Source organism: Rutidosis leptorrhynchoides, chromosome 9 (assembly GCF_046630445.1).
Source record: "Rutidosis leptorrhynchoides isolate AG116_Rl617_1_P2 chromosome 9, CSIRO_AGI_Rlap_v1, whole genome shotgun sequence".
NCBI lineage: Eukaryota > Viridiplantae > Streptophyta > Magnoliopsida > Asterales > Asteraceae > Rutidosis > Rutidosis leptorrhynchoides.
Window position 1 is genome coordinate 280,002,249 of NC_092341.1, and position 13,477 is coordinate 280,015,725.

Sequence of the window (13,477 nt, forward strand, 5' to 3'; positions counted from 1 at the left end):
TGAGAAGTCTTTGATAAATCGGTGGTAATAACCTGCTAAACCCAGAAAACTTTTAATTTCTGTCGGCGTTTTCGGTGAGTTCCAATTCATTACGGCCTCTATCTTAGACTGATCTACTTTAATACCCTGTTCACAAATCACATGACCCAGAAACTGTACTTCCCGCAGCCAAAATTCACACTTGGAGGACTTAGCGTACAACTGTTCCTGTTTCAGAAGCTCTAACACCAACCTCAGATGCGTAGCATGATCTTTCTCGATTTTCGAATATATCAAGATATCATCTATGAAGACAATCACAAACTTATCAAGATACTGATGACACACCCTGTTCATGAGATCCATAAACACTGCTGGCGCGTTTGTTAACCCAAATGGCATAACTAAAAAGTCATAATGACCATATCTAGTTCTAAACGCTGTTTTCGGTATATCGTTCTCTGCCACACGTACCTGATGATACCCTGAACGCAAATCAATCTTTGAAAAGTAAGAAGCACCCTGTAACTGATCAAATAAATCATCTATTCTTGGTAATGGATACTTATTCTTGATTGTTCTCTTATTTAAGTCACGGTAATCTATACACATACGAAGTGACCCATCTTTCTTTTTCACAAACAAAACAGGAGCACCCCACGGTGAAGAACTTGGTCGGATAAACCCCTTATCTAACAGTTCCTGAATCTGAGACATCATTTCTCGGATTTCTGACGGAGCTAATCTGTAAGGAGCTTTTGTAACTGGCATAGCACCTTGAACCAAATCAATTTTATACTCCACTTCACGTACTGGAGGTAACCCTGGTAAATCATCTGGAAATACTTCTGGAAATTCTGACACAACGGGAATATCGGTCACCTGCTTCTTCTCTTTCTTAACATCAATCACGTAGGCTAAGAATGAATCACACCCTTTCGTTATTGCCTTCTGAGCTTTCATTAGGGAATCCATAAGGAAGTTAAATCCACTGCGCTCTCCCCTAGCTATCACTCGGGATCCATCGTCCAAACGTAAAGAAATCATCTTCTTTTCACACTTAATATTAGCCCTATTAGCTCTTAACCAATTCATACCTATGACTACATCAAAGCTAGGTATAGGCATCAACAAACAATTTAAAGGGAAGGAATGGCCGTCAATTTTGATGGTAATTCCAGACACAGATGATGTGCATGAAACCATTTTACCATCAGCTACTTCTATTCCCAAAGGCTCATCTAACATCCTAACAGGCAACTTCAACTTATTACAGAAGCCTAAGAACATAAAAGAACAATTTGCTCCTGAATCAAATAACACACGAGCTGGCAAGGAATTAACCAAGAACATACCGGTAATGATGTTATCAGTAGTGGTTGCAGCGTCTACCGTCATCTGAAATTCCCTTGCCTCTGCTGTTGGAGGATTCTTTCTCTTCTGCCCGGCAGTAGAAGTAGAAGATCCCCCAGAAGTAACTGACCTTGCTCCTGACCCTGCCCCAGAACCGGCTCTTGACGCAGATGGACAATTAGCAGATCTATGCCCCTCTTGATGGCAACTCCAACAAACATTAGACTTAAATGAACAAGCTGTTGATTCATGCCCTAACACTCCACATTTCAAACGCCTTCTGGTCATTGGAGAACACGGACCGAGATGGGTCAACTTACAAACATTTCACCACCCAGACTGACTTGAACCCGATCCACTAATACCAAACTTAATTTTCTATTTAAACCCACCTGACTTCTTACCACAAAAACTGGATTGCTTACTTAATTGCTGAACAGACTGACCACCCGATTGACTTTCTAATTTTCCTTCAAAAGATCCACCTTTTGAACTTTCTCTTTTCGCTGCCATTATATCACCTTCAGTAACTTTAGCCATCTCATGAGCCTGTGCCAATGTGGTTGCAAATCTCGCAACTGTTCTATATTCTGGCTTAATCACCCGCATAAAATGCTGAATCTTATCTTTCTCAGTTGGTACCCACTGTTGAACGAACCTTAGCTTAGACGTGAAATCTCTGAAAACCTCATCAATCGTCATACTTTCTGTCATCTTCATACTCAGAAACTCGATTTTCAATCTCTCCATCTCATACTCAGAACAATACTGCTCACGAACTTTAGCAGCAAATTGTTCCCAGGTAATTTGACTGATCTGTTCTTTAGGTAGATATGCAGTGATAGAGTCCCACCATTCCATTGCTTCACCTTTGAGAAGCCTACTAGCAAATAACACCATGGATTCTGGCTCACAAAAACATGCTTCCAATGCCCTTTCCACTTCTCTTAGCCAATTGAGGGTCATCGTAGGGTTCGTGTGACTGCTGTACTCAGGAGGTTTGCAGTCCATAAACTGTTTATAGGTACACTTCCTTCTTGTCTCAGGGACTTGAAATGGGTACATCATTTGATTAGGAAAAGTTTGGTTAAACGGAAATGGCATTTGATAGTTTTGATAGGTATTTTGTGGAAACTGTGACTGAGAACTGCTACCGGCTTCATTATAAAAGTTAGGATGAAAGGTTGTATTTAACGCAGTGGTATTAGGGTTCCATTGAGCCCGTTCTTGTTCCAATTCCTTAATTTTCTCCTGAGCTTCTAGTAACCGACTTTGAAGTTCTATTACTTCTTGAGAAGTTTCTTCTTCTGAAGACACATGTCCATCTTCGTCAGGAGCTCTGAATATACCAGTTCCAGGGGCAGCAGGGCCAGTAGTGGTTGCTTCGTTATCTGTCATTGCTGCACTACCACAACACTCACACCAAAGCTTAGTATAAATTCTGTTAGTACTAACAACTAACACATATCCTGTCCTAATACTCACTTAACCCATCCCCAGCATGTTATGTTTGACATGACTCTTCTAAGTTTGGGAACATGACATGTAGATCACAATGCACATGCTGCCAAACTCAGCTCTGATACCAACTTGTGACACCGCTGATTTTTTTTTAATACGTGGCGGAAGCATTTATTTATTAATTACAATATAAACATTAACTGTTGCTAAGACAATCAGTGTCACGTGTCATTACAAAATACATGTTTATATGGAGAAGATGTAGTTACAATCAGTTTACAAAAGATCGCAGTTTAAACTATAAAAGATCACATCAGAGTTAATCCTGTCAAACATAACATCATCATGCCCGTCTTCTCCCAAAAGCACTATCTACAAAAGCTAACAACCTGCAGGGAGGAGATGGAGGGGAATTAGCACGAAGCTAAGTGAGTACGAATAACTACAGACCATAGCATACATAAGTGTTATACTAATCATGTCACAATAGTCTAACACACAAACATCACCCAAGTGCCGTCTACAGAGACTCTGGCAGCTCGGCCAAACCATTAACCACCAGCTGATCGGACTGGGGCTTACCAGAAGTTCCTCCACCACCGTATGTATATACATAATCCACACGCGACAGACGCGTCATTCACATATATATACACCACGGCTGTCTAGGCTACCACAGAGGAACCCAACTCGCAGGTTGATCTCTCCTACCGAGGTTACCACACAATAGGGACGCACTGGGCTCCAGCAGACAAGCATCAACTAACATGCAGTCATCACAAGAACTAACTAACCACAACAATAAGTATATCTAACAAGCATGGCAATCATAATAGAACATGCTTCTATATACTATATTCTCCAGTTAGTCCCACTCACCAAATACCAGCAAACGAGAAGGCGTTCAGCTATCTAATCACTGAACCTTCTCTTTCTCCTTTTCTCCTGAGAAATACATATACACGAGTTAGTTTATGTCCATAAACACCAAATAACACAACATAGAAAATTTTGTCAGAAAACTGTCCGCTAAAAATTTTCTGCTTAACACTTGTGCACTTTCAAAATTTACATCCTAAACACCAAAATACAAACGGGCAGCATAACGGCTAAAAATCAACACTTAGGTAAAATATTCTGCCCTGGACACTCAGTCGGTCGACTGACTCTTACAGTCGGTCGACTGTCGACACAACCGGTCAACTGACCTTCCCAGTCGGTCGATTCATTTGGTATTACATCAATCGGCTGAAGGTAAATCTCAGTCGGTCGGTTCACTCAACAGTCGATCGGTTGTCTTCGTCAATCGGTCGGTTCAACCCTCAGTCGGTCGACTGTCGACCGACAGTCGACCGAGTGTGTTCATGTTCATCAGAAACTGAACAAAGGCTACGGACTTCACGATGAAATTCCCAAATCTCGATCTAGAGCTCGTTTTAAACACCAAAATCGACCACAACTTGTTCACTACTTGTTATAGACTCAAAACCCACAACAATTTGACCATAACAACACTTAAATCACTTATTTTGACACAAATTTACACTTTTATGAAAACTAACACAAAACCTTAAATTTTACAAAGATTGGAGCATGGAAGCTTGTGATTCTTACCTTAAAAGAATCAATGAATCACAAGGAACACAAAGATATGAACAATTTGAGCTCTAAAACAAGAATCAAGGATTAGGGTTTGATTGTAGGTGAGGAAGATGAAGAACGGGGTGGTTTGGGAAGAATCTAGAAAATGCAAGAAATGACCAGCTCTAGACATCAAAAGTGGGTTTAATTCCCGCACTGTACAACACACGGGTATTTATCAGTTATCTGATATCTTTCGTACGTTATTTGGCAACCCAAACGGAGTCCAAATTAAATAAACAAACCTGTTCTGTGACCCTTGTCACAAACTGATCCTAACCACATCATTATTTAATAATAAATATTAAATAAAAATAAAAGCATATAATAACGCAATACAAACTTAAGGGCAATCTAGTAATCTTATATCTAGGCCCGATTGAGGATGTTACACTTTTGTTGCTCGTTAGAAATCTTCATTTTATCTTCATTTTGATCTTTATATCATTGAAAATCCATAATAACATTTCATTCGACGCTTTGGACATTTTAACCAAATACAAACCTGAAAACTACTCGAATACACATAAAATCATAACATTTGGGACTAATATTGCGACTAAGAATATACATGAATTGAGCAATATCAAATTACCCCACACTTAAACGTTGCTTGTCCTCAAGCAATAACATCTTTTTAATAGACTCGGAATACTACATATTTTTCCATATCAGTCATTCATCACACACACACACACCACACGAAATGAAAACACACGCTTTATGAAATAAATTGAAAATACTACACAATATTTATTGGATCACACGCACACCACACGAAATGAAATTCTGACAACAGAAACAAAGTTGAAACTCGTGATTAAGGTTTAAAAATTTATATCCTTAGGGAAAATTGGACCTTGTGAAAATGTTTTATGATTTTATAAAATGTCATGCTAGTTTTTACACTAGACACGTTTTCCGGTTTTAACCTCAAATTTCGGTCGAGGATAACTGAAAACCATTGTCTCAGTCGGCGATTAGCAAGCTATCCGCCCCCATGATTGAAGTATCATGGAACTTGAAACCGAATGTCCTAAAAATGGTTTTACACAATATAGTTCATAAAATAGCATAAGTTTTAGAAGAAACTTATATCGTGTCCAAATATCATCGGTGAACCATGAGTTTGCACACCTCAATTTGTTATGGCATATGTATGTTGACCGCGGTCAAACATAGATACGGTTGATCTTTACGGAGATCATCCATCTGGGGATTAGATTCATTAGATTCATTGTGGAGTGGAAATGAAAACGGATGGTTTTTATCTTCTCTATTGAGAATGATTTTGGAAAGAGTATCGCACCTACACCACGTATGGCGCTTACTAACCATTGGCCTTGAAATGTATGTCAAGGTCAAGTTCTAACTCTAAATTCTAACATCGGCACTCTCAACGGAAAAGATAGTGAAGCATTAAAAATGAATGCTTATTGGGCCATTTTTGGGGTGCCTCACAACATTTATATTGGGTCGATAATGCCTAGTCATGCAATGCTCTTTTAGAGAATATGTTCATCCTTAAGAAGATTTCTGTCCTCATTTTGAAAAACTTAGGTTGAGGACAAAGAATCTAAATAGTAGGTATACTCGAAAAGCTTAGTAAAATTTTAAGAAGTTAAGAACATTTTCTGAGCATCCCATAGTTAATTACGGTGTACTACACCGCTATCCCACACTTAGAGGAACATTGTCCCTAATGTTCCTTCTTAGATTTTAGGGACTAAAATCCCACACTTAGAGTTTGAACATGTCAAAAAATGTATCTAAGCTCAATATCGGGTTGGAATCCCACACTTAGTGATAAGCTTAGGATAGGGTATAGTTTAAGGATATAACGAAGCAAAATAAATAAACGGAGAGAAAGAAACGAGTTACTCCCCTTGGGTGCGGCGGTGAGCTGAGGATCTGAAGGTAGACTGAGTTAGAACCATCTTCTGCTGGATTCGAATCGGTCTTCTTGAAGTGTACTCTAGCTCATTAGGGCGTTCTCATCCTCCATACAACATTCACCAATAACTTGCAATAAAATAATCAACGAGTTTCCTTGTCGTTACAACATTATTCAAAGAGTCTCCACCGCATGCATCAATAACTGTCTATTACTTGTAAAAATGGAAAAAGATCAAACCTAGATAGGTGATTAAGCTTTAGACCATAGACTCACTGATTTGCGTTTTGATGAAAAAGTTATTTGGAAACTTGATGGTTTCAAAATTAGGTTTTTGAAAATTCAACAAATCAGTGTATGACTAAAAAGTTTAATCCCACACTTAAAGTGTTGACTGCCTTTAATTTTAAGACTTTTAAAGTAATGTAGCAATTAATTCACTTAAGCCCAAAACAAGTAGGAGAAGTGAATTCGTCCTAAGAAACGTTGAAAATTTTATTTTAAGCTTCACTTTTCACTTATTCATTTAACATAATTATTCTAATCTAACTACTACTAAAGCTATAGAAAATAAATTACACACACGGGTTACCTCCCGATAAGCGCTTGTTTTTGTTCGAGTCACGAGCCTGACTCTAGCCTTATTTCTCAGGAAATCTAGGCGGTTCCCTTACATCCATCAGTGGACACAAGAGGTAATATTGGAAAATACCGATGGGATTGAAGCGGACTTAGAATAAGGTATGTCCAATGAGAGGAGAAGGTAGTTTGAAGTGAATGCTTTGTTTAACTTGAGGTATAACAAAGCTATCAACTTCTTTTACCTCCTTTATTGGAATGGGATGGTCAAAGGGGTCCTCATCACTCAATGATGTGTATGTCATTATGTATTTAAGTGATGGTTTATAAGGTAGCCCTGACACAAAACCCGTATTTCTTCCATGTGACTTCAGGTTAGTCGTAATGTTGTACTCTAAGGATGGAGGTGGGACAATATCCATTGACGTCTCCAATATGGTAGCAATATTAACAACTACTTCGGTGCTAGAATCCTCCATCTTCTTCTCATCCGAACTTTTCCATTTCAATTTCTTCATCCACCTCCTCATCACTCTAGTCGGGAGTTTCAAGAATAATTGGTTTAGAGAGTTCTTCTAGAACAAAATCCTCTCCAGTCATTAAAAGATCAAAATAAGGTGGGAGTGAAGATTGGGTTTGTGTGGAGTGGTTATTCTTCTTGTCTTCTACTTCTATCTTCTTCTCTTCATTCTCGGAATAGAAGGTGACTTTCCTAGTGGAGATGGTATTTACTTCGGCGTTCCCATCAGAAGGACATATAGACTCGTCGATCGTGAAAGTGACTTCTTCTCCACGGGCTCTCAAGGTGATAGTCCGTGAATAAACGTCAATGATCGCTTTGGCTGTATTCATGAAAGGCCTAGCCAAGATGATAGGGCTTTTCATGTCTTCTCTATAGTCCATAACCACAAAGTCGGTCGAAAAAATGAATTCGTCAACCTTAACCATGACGTTCTCAGCTATTTCCTTAGGATATCTAGTGGATTGGTCAATTAGTTGGATTCTCATCTTGGTAGGGTTAAGGTTTCCAATTTCGAGTTTCTGGAATAGTGAGTAGGGCATAAGATTGATGCTGGCAACAAGGTCAGCGAGAGAATAGATAGTGCCAGATTGGTAGATAGAACAAGGTAAGGTAAATCGTCCGGTGTCCCCAAGTTTTTCAGGAAGCGTATTTAAGAGAATGGCTGAACAATCCGCGTTCAGCGAGACATTGGGTACTTCGGGTACCTTATCCTTGGTTGATAGGAGTTTCCTAAATTAATTCTTACTATGAGGATTTTTAGACACAGTGTCCAAAAATTTACCGTCAAGCTTGAAAGATTTCATCTTGTTATGTCTTTGCTTTAGACGGCCCAGGAATGGAATGGGTGTTTTCCCAGTAGGGTTAGGTGATGACTCAATAACTACTACTGAATGCGTATCAGTTAGTTTCTTCTCCTTAGAAGAAACTGAAGGTTGGCTATGTGCCACCTTTGAGTCATTTTTAGGACAACCTAGAGAATCGAGACGTTAATTTAGCTGGCTTATTTGAATTTCAAGACTACTCAAGTGTAATGACTAAGTCAGTTGTGTCTTGTCTTGCTGTGGTCATGTTGATGATTCACAGTAGGACATCGTCTGGACTTATCTCTGGTGGGGGTAGTGGGTTTGGTAGGTTGGTTGTGCGGATGAGCTAAGATTTTATCAGAGTAGACAATAGTGTCCTCACATTCAGCCTCGTATACCTTGGCCGGATGTGGGTCAGTACAATTCTGGCATAATTGCACTTGAGACACATGTTGTGGGAGTTTCTTTAGCTCTCCGAATTCTTTGGTGAGGTTTTCTATTTGGTTCAAGAGAAATTTGATGGTTTTATTTTCGATAGGATCGAAGGTGGAAAGCGATGTTGCTGGTGAAATGTGCTCTTTCGTGTTCCAATCGTGATGGTGCATAGTCATCTCCTCGATCAATCTCCTCGCCTCGTCTGCGATGAAGTTCATAAAGTTACCCTGAGAAACAGCATCAAGAGTAGACATATTGTTCTGATTCAGACCTTTGTAGAAGGTCAAAATTTGATCAGAGCTCTCAAGAAGGTGGTTCGGGCATCTGCGAAGCAAGTGTTTGAATCTTTCCCATGCAGTGTAGAGTGATTCATCGTATGCTTGTTGAAAGTTTACGATATCATTCCTAAGTCTGATTTTTTTTTTATGGGGGAAAGTACTTGATTAAGAAAGTTGTTGTCATTTCCTCCCATGAGGTGATAGACTTGGGTTCTAACCCCTCGAACCAGGCTTTTGCATGAAGAGTTAAGGAATAGGGGAACAGATACAAACGAACTACATCTTGTTCAACCCCGTTTTGCTTATATGAGTTGGATAAGGAGAGGAATCTATCTAAGTGAGAGTTGGGATTGTCATTTGGTAAACCGTAGAATAGACAGTGATTCTGAATGAGTTCTATGATGCTATGCTTCAATACAAAAGACGCTCTGTTAATCTCCGGATAGAGTATCAGTCCTCCTCATCCTTCTAACGAGGGTTTGGTGATGTCAGTGAGAGTGATGCGTGCGACCATCGTTGAACTATAGGTAGGTAAGTGTGGATCTCATCGGATGGGTACAATGTATGATATCGGATAGAAGAAAGGATGTGTCGGAAGAATTCTTAGCGGTCTAAGCAGGTTAAACCATCCTAAAGGTTCACTAATAAGGAAGTCCATTTTAAGCTTTTTGATTAATCTAAATTAAGCTAATATTATCTAACCTAACTACGGAAAACTAGTAACTTATGACAAAGCTAGTCTCACTCAAAAGGGTCTCTTAAAAACTAACTAATCTAAACAGGCTCCAAATCGTACTACCGCTCCCCGGCAGCGGCGCCAAAAATTAACTACTACCTTGATATGCCCGAATCGGACGGTTTATTTATGCGGTGTCGTTAGGTTGCAAAACGTCAATTCAGGATATCAACAGAAGAAGTTGATTGTTTAATTTATATATGCTGGGCCTAAATATATTATTCCTTCCTATAGGTTAGCAAGGGCAAATATGACCTAGGGTCGTTCCTTGAGCGGTCGAATTTGAAATGGAGCTTATCTAGATAATTTAGTAATTAAGATAGGTTTGTACACAATTTAGTATCCAAGACTAGTGGCCAGGTACACCTTGTGTGAAGAGGCAGGATCCTTTTGTTCCCAATAAATTGGCGACTGTTCGGAAAATCCAACAACCAAGTCCAACCGATTTATTCTAGACACCATTTTTATTGGGAATATCAAATTGTGTAAAGGCAATAGTTGGGTTGATTTGATTTATAATTGTATTTAAAATATTAATGCAATATAATTAAAATAAGCTAGCTAGCATACAACAGCTAAGGACAAAGAAGACGTGGTTCATCATGATTTAAGATAACGTAGTTTCGGGATGATTATGAGACACTCCTTGGATAGATATATCTTGATGTGAACACTAGATTCCCTACTAAGCAGTTTCCCGGTTAGCATGTCACGAGGAACTACAATTTGAAGATTCTGATCGGATGGACTATGCTTAACTCCCGACGCTTTATTTGGTTTAAGGATATAAGCGGACCATATTGGATGTAATGCATACCTTGGGTGCACGAATAAAGTAGCATAGCCGTATATATAGAATATCTAACCTTTCTTAACACCTTAGTGTATCACCCAAGTGAGTGGTTATGATTGTGTTTCAAATCCCTTTCTATCAATGGTTTAGTAAATCTAAGGGTTTGTAGACAAATTAGAACCTCTTCTAGTTCTCAGTCATCCTTAAAGATTTATAAACTTAGTTTGTATTGTAGTGCGTAAATTCCCATTTATGATTTAAACCAGCCCTTACTTAAATCTACCCAATAAATCCCTTAGTTATCCACCATATACTAGACTTTGTGGTTCCATAGCTTCTAACCTTGACCTTGCTCAAGTGGTCCTATAGTACATCAACACTGTACTCTACTGTTGCAACAGTATTTCCTCGAGTCTTATACTCTTGACCAATGTCTTGATCTGGTCCTACGATAATTCCCCATGTACTTTATAGTATTTCAGATGGGTTCATACCTTTACCAATGTATAAACACAGATAATTAATTAACTTATAATTGTCGACTTTATAAAAGGTTTTAATCACGTTTATTGGTGGAAGGACGATAATAACGCGGTTTAATATCATAGACAGAAAGTGATTACGAAACGATAATCATCCCTAACTAACATTATTAAATCATGGCAAATAATCAAGTAATTACTCACATATCATGGCAACAAGCATTTCTAATATTAATAAATCATAAACATCGAACAAGAATATTATAATAAAAGAAAGGATAGATGTTACCGAATAATGTCGGCAGAATAACACTTATATTTCTTCATAATATCCATAGCGTTACAATGCTCGATAGCTTCTACTACTAACTACATACTAATCTCCTATTGATCACTAGAGAGTGACAATAGAGAGATAATTACATTTTCTAATCTCTGTATTTTTCTCTCTCTAGAATCTAGAGAGAGAAAGTAGAGAGAGAGAGAGAAAACTAATCTCCTATAGATCACTAGAGAGTGACTATAGAGAGATATTTGAGAGAGAAGTGAAGAATTGGTGTGTTGAAATGGTGGGATGAAGCCCCCATTTATAGAAAATGTTTGGTGGCAAAGTTGTAAATAAGTTGCTGAAAAACCCCTGGCAGGCCGTATGGCAGACCGTTTTGGCAGGCTGTTTGGCAAGTCGTTTGGCAAGCCGTTTACCAAGGCCATTTTTGATGCCCGTTTGCCAAGGCAAGCCGTTTTTTGTGCCCGTTTGCTGGCAGGCCGTTTTCCCTTATGGCAAGCCGTTTGCTGGATCGTAACTTGTCTTTCACCGTTTTCGCTCTAGAATCTTTGTTTTAGCTCCGTTTCTAATGATTCTTGCGCCCACGCGTTCGTAATTAAATATCCTACAACATAAGATTAAGTAAATAAACATTTCCAAAAATTAAAAATAAGTTAATTAAACGCGAGTTAATCGTCTTAGCCGGTTTTGCTCGTTTTTCATCCGTTTTTAGTGATTCTTGAAATATAGCCTTTGTAATGAGATAATCTACCAAATGAAGCAAATAAATGCTTATTTAGTTGATAAATTCAATTACTTTGTCATAAATGGGGCTAATATCGGGGGGCAAAAACGTGACTTTTTAGCTGATATCATAGCTGTGTACCAAAATCTGCCTAAGCAGGCCGGATAGATTCTAGAAGGAACTACGGTGATAGATCTAGCTAATGGACATTGTCTGATATATGCAATTAATGTCTCATAGCCCATGTTGGCTTTAGAATTGGGGATGGAAAGAGCATGTGCAGCATTGCCTCTAGATAGACGAAGAAGATTATGTGCTGGTGTGTTTACGGCCTGTACAAGGTGTGGATGCAAGGCAAATAACGGTTCATGTTCTTGTTGCTCCTCCAGTTCAGGTGGTTATTGTTGTTGTTCAGGCTGTTCCGGCTGTTGTTGTTGTTGTTGCTGTTGTTCCTCAGGTTGGTTTTCGATTGGTTGAGGTTGTTGTTGTTGGTCTGCCATTCATGATTGTAGAAGATAATTGTTTGAATGATTTGAAGATTTGGGGATTTTTAGAGAAGAGTATGATTTTGAAAATTAAATAACCGAAGGTTATTATGGAAAATGAATCACCCTTTTATCCTTTCTGATTGGTGAAAAAAAATGCAGGAGAGAGAAAATGGCAACTGTCATCTGCAGGCGCGTGGGCAGATTTGACAGACTGGCATGTTTTCAAGGGGATACAGACTGTTGACATGACGTTTAATCGGCTTGAACACTCATACCTCCCATTACGCATTAAATGCAGTAGGTTTTTAATTCAAAATTGAAGTTAAAGACCATAAATAAAGTTTGTATTAAATACTAAAAAATTTTGTTACATTTAATATGTCATGTATTTAATTTAAATCATTGGGAGTAAATGAGTTTCAGTTTTAAGGTATCATTTTAGTATTGTGAGCTATTTATTACTTCCTTTTAGAAATTGTATAACCATGACATAAAAGACCTTGTTGTGCTGATTGTTTAACATGTAGGCAGTAAATAAAGATTTGTGACTTACTGGTTTGCCCTACATGCTGTAGAGCCAGCACACCAACAAAATTGTCTTTTATTTTAGAGTTCAAGCATACCCAGCTCAGAGATGAGGTAGTTAAAACGTTTCTCATCTAAGGGCTTTGTGAAAAGATCTGCTAACTGATGGTCTGTTGAAATAAAATGTAGCTCCACATCTCCTTTTTGAACATGATCCCTTATGAAGTGATATCGAACATCAATGTGCTTAGTCCTTGAATGCATCATAGGATTGTTGGTGATAGCAATTGAACTGGTGTTATCACAGTAGATTGGAGTTTTTGTAACATGAACACCATAGTCCTTCAGCTGGATTTGCATCCATAGTACTTGAGCAGTACAACTACCAGCAGAAACATATTCTGCCTCAGCAGTAGATGTGGACACAGTATTTTACTTTTTGCTCGTCCAGCCGACTAGCCTGCCACCCAATAACTGGCAGCCACCAGTAGTACTTT